This window comes from Triticum urartu, unplaced genomic scaffold, assembly GCF_056163025.1.
Source record: "Triticum urartu cultivar PI428250 unplaced genomic scaffold, HENAU_Tu73 scaffold1687, whole genome shotgun sequence".
NCBI lineage: Eukaryota > Viridiplantae > Streptophyta > Magnoliopsida > Poales > Poaceae > Triticum > Triticum urartu.
In genome coordinates, this window is record NW_028260141.1 from 1,404 (window position 1) to 6,203 (window position 4,800).

The 4,800-nt window shown below is 32.3% G+C and overlaps 1 non-coding gene across 1 annotated transcript; it reads left to right on the forward strand.

Annotated features, from left to right (window-relative positions):
• The first annotated feature begins 1,367 nt into the window (after window positions 1-1,367).
• TRNAL-UAG (transfer RNA leucine (anticodon UAG)) lies at window positions 1,368-1,447 on the forward strand. The gene has a single exon. It is a non-coding gene; the product is annotated as a tRNA-Leu (tRNA).
• The last annotated feature ends 3,353 nt before the right edge of the window (window positions 1,448-4,800 follow it).

Sequence of the window (4,800 nt, forward strand, 5' to 3'; positions counted from 1 at the left end):
AGTTTTAGAATGTCTTGTTTAAGAGACTCAGTATTTTTTGTTTTGATTGGAATTCCTTTCCTTTATGGAATACCATTCTGAACTTAATTAACTATTTTCATTTTCCCTTCTTTTTATCCCCCCGTCTTATCTTATATGGGGGATAGGCTTCCATACCATATATCTATATATGGAGTATACTTGATATATAAATAGATATAAATAGATTTAAATGAGAAACCCTTCTATATATTCTATATTATTAAAAAAAAAGTATAAAATATATAAAGAAAAAATGTTAAAAAATTCTTGTTGTCTTATCCGCATTAGACAAAATGAAGTAAAAAATAATTCAAAATTTAAGTATCTTTCAGTATCTAAGTATAAATACTAATAAAAAGAAGAAAGAAGGATTGATTTGCAGCAATAGATGTCTTTCACATACAACTAGAAAAAAGTAATTTCCTTTTTGAATGGCAGTTCCAAAAAAACGTACTTCAATGTCAAAAAAGCGTATTCGTAAAAATATTTGGAAGAAAAAGACTTATTTTTCCATAGTACAATCTTATTCTTTAGTAAAATCAAGATCATTTTCGAGCGGTAATGAGCATCCAAAACCAAAGGGTTTTTCTGGGCAACAAACAAATAATAAGATTTTGGAATAATATGAATTGACTTATCAAAAAAGAATTCCAATTATTTAATAATTTGGATTCTTCTTTGAATGTACTTTTATGTGTCGAATTACTCGGTACAATATTCTTAGAACAAAAAACCCCTCTTATCTTATATATACAAGAAAAAAAAAGTTTTGTTTGGTATACTGTGTGCTAAGTATTCTTTTCCTATCAATGAACTTTTCATAATTTTCCTAATAGAATCCTCATATTCTATTAGGAAAATTATGAAAAGTGGAGTATTCTTACAATAGGACTTACAACTTCCACCTATCTTCTCCAAAATCATAAGGTTAGTAAATCTTATTAATAAGAGCATAAAGACTTTCATTCTAGAAATTTTTAAAAAATCCAAAAAGCCTTTTCTATTTATCCATTTTATTTTAATTTCATCATTAAATAGAAACCCTTTTGGATTTTTTTCATTGTATTGAAAGAATTTTCAAAATGTAAAGGGGAAATTAATTAGAAAAAATTAGTTCTATAATTGCAAGTTAGAAAAAAGAAGTTCCAACTCTTTCAAGCAGTGTTTGTGTTTCTATTGGGCAAAGCAAGAGTTTATTGTAAAAAAAAAAAATGGAAACGATACTACCAAACGAAGTCTATTTTAATGAAAACTCTAATGTTCCTAAATTTTATGGACTTTCCCAATATCGACGATTCCCAAGATAATAGCTATTATTCTTTTAAGTTACCTATTATTTGAAGTTAGCCGCCATGGTGAAATTGGTAGACACGCTGCTCTTAGGAAGCAGTGCTCAAGCATCTCGGTTCGAATCCGAGTGGCGGCATTCTTGAAAAAGAATACAATAGATTAGAAATCAATTCGAAATTTACAATTTTGTAATGGGACCTTCCCCTTATGCTATTTGCAACTTTAGAACATATACTAACTCATATCTCTTTCTCAACGATTTCAATTGTGATTACGATTCATTTATAACCTTATTAGTTCGTGAACTTGGAGGATTACGCGATTCGTCAGAAAAAGGAATGATAGTTACTTTTTTCTCTATAACAGGATTCTTAGTTTCTCGTTGGGCTTCCTCGGGACATTTTCCATTAAGTAATTTATATGAGTCATTGATCTTCCTTTCATGGGCCCTGTATATTCTTCATACCATTCCTAAAATACAGAACTCTAAAAATGATTTAAGCACAATAACTACGCCAAGTACTATTTTAACGCAAGGTTTGCCACATCGGGTCTTTTAACTGAAATGCATCAATCCACGATACTAGTACCTGCTCTACAATCTCAGTGGTTAATGATGCATGTCAGTATGATGTTATTAAGCTATGCAACTCTTTTGTGCGGATCCTTATTATCTGCCGCTATTCTAATCATTAGATTTCGAAATAATTTCCATTTCTTTTCTAAAAAGAAAAAAAATGTTTTAAATAAAACATTTTTCTTTAGTGATATTAAATATTTTTATGCAAAAAGAAGTGCTTTAAAAAGAACCTCTGTCCCTTCATTTCCAAATTATTACAAATATCAATTAACGGAGCGTTTGGATTCTTGGAGTTATCGTGTCATTAGCCTAGGATTTACCCTTTTAACCGTAGGTATTCTTTGTGGAGCAGTATGGGCTAATGAGGCCTGGGGATCCTATTGGAATTGGGATCCTAAGGAAACTTGGGCATTTATTACTTGGACCATATTCGCAATTTATTTACATAGTAGAACAAATCCAAATTGGAAGGGTACGAATTCTGCACTTATAGCTTTGATAGGATTTCTTATAATTTGGATTTGTTATTTTGGTATAAATCTATTAGGAATAGGCTTACATAGTTATGGTTCGTTTACATTAACACCTAAATGATTACATAAAATAAAACCTTCATGAAATGAAGGTTTTTACTTTTATGTTTTATTTGAGAACCCCTTGAACGCCTTATCAAAGGGTTCTCAAAAATTCGAGATAGATCTAATTATACTTTTTTACTTATTTCTGCATTATATACTTTTTTACTTATTTCTGCATTAATAGAGCAGACGAGTAAAAAAAAGCAAACCTATTTAGGATAATAATTGGATAAGAGAGCCTCTACCCTGTCAACGGATAGGGAGAGAACAAAATCTGGATAAATACCAATTCCTATTACTGGTAAAAAGATACAGATTAAAATAAAGAGTTCTCGTGGTCCAGAATCCACAAAATTTGCGTTTGGAACATTAAATAGCTTGTATCCATAGAACATCTGGCGTAACATAGATAATAAATAAATAGGAGTTAATATCATTCCAATTGCCATTACAAAAGTAATTAGTGTTTTTGGCATTAACAGAAATTTTGGACTAGTAATTAGTCCAAAAAATACTACTAATTCTGCGACAAAACCACTCATTCCTGGTAAGGCAAGAGAAGCCATTGAAAAGCTACTAAACATGGTAAAAATTTTAGGCATTGGGATAGATATTCCCCCCAGTTCTTCGAGATAAACAAGACGCATTCTATCAGAAGCGGTTCCTGCCAAGAAAAAAAGTGTAGCACCAATAAATCCATGGGATAATATTTGTAAAATAGCTCCATTGAGTCCAATGTTGGTTATGGAACCAATTCCTATAATTATGAAACCCATGTGAGATACAGAGGAATAAGCTATTCTTTTTTTGAAATTTCGTTGACCAAGAGAAGTTGAAGCTGCATAGATTATTTGGATCGCTCCTATTATTACTAACCAGGGCGAAAATAGATAATGAGCATGAGGTAACAATTCCATGTTGATCCGAATCAATCCATATGCTCCCATCTTTAATAATATTCCCGCTAAAAGCATACATGTACTATAATGTGCTTCCCCATGGGTATCTGGTAACCACGTATGTAGGGGTATAATCGGCAATTTGACAGCATAAGCAATAAGGAAGCCAAAATATAAAAGTATTTCCAAGGTTGCAGGGTATGATTGATTAATTAATCTTTCCAAATCTAATCCTGGTTCGTTGGAACCATATAAGCCCATACCCAGAACTCCGATTAAGAAAAAAATGGAACCGCCTGCAGTATACAAAATAAACTTTGTAGCTGAATATAGACGCCTCTTCCCCCCCCACATGGATAAAAGTAAGTAAACAGGAATTAATTCTAACTCCCACATGATAAAAAAAAGTAAAAGGTCTCGCGAAGAAAATAATCCTATTTGACCACTATACATTGCGAGCATCAGGAAATAGAATAATCGCGAATTCCGTGTAATTGGCCAAGCTGCTAAAGTAGCTAAAGTAGTGATAAATCCTGTCAATAAAATAGATCCTAATGAAAGTCCATCGATTCCCAATCTCCAGTGGAAATCGAAGACATCTATCCATTTATAATCCTCCTTTAATTGGATTAAGGGATCCTCCAGTTGGAAATGATAACAGAACGCATAAGTCATTAGAAGGAATTCTAATAAACAAATAGATATAGTATACCACCTAACGACTTTGTTTCCCTTATGAGGTAAAAAGAAAATTAATGAACCTGCAAATATCGGCAAAACAACAAGTATTGTTAACCAAGGAAAATAACTCATGATAAAGTGATAAAGACAAGATACGTTTTGACCAGAAAAGCCCGTGCTCGATTATTTCGAGCACAGGCTTCTTCGGTAAAGAGGAATCAGACGATTCGAGTGAAGTTTTTTGTAACGTATCAATAAGATAGAGCCATGCTACGTGTTGTTTCAGGCCCTAAATAAACGCGGACACTTAAAAAATCTGTCGGGCAGGCAGATTCACATCTCTTACAACCCACACAATCTTCGGTTCTCGGCGCGGAAGCAATTTGCTTGGCTTTACATCCATCCCAGGGTATCATTTCTAATACATCTGTTGGACAAGCTCGTACACATTGAGTGCATCCTATACATGTATCGTAAATTTTTACGGAATGTGACATTGGATCTATAAATTTTTCTTTTCAACATAAAATTTTTCGATCTGGTAAAAATGAAATTAGTACTATAATGAGTCATATGTATTGTAGACACCAGACGAAGCAATGGTTTATCCAAACTTCAAAAAAAAAAATCTATTTTTTAATCTGTTTGTGAGAAAGCGTGAAGAGAGCCAAGAGACTTTAATTTTGGATTTCAACAATAAATAAGAAATAAGAAAGAATTTTACGAATTGTACAGACGAATTCGAATTAGC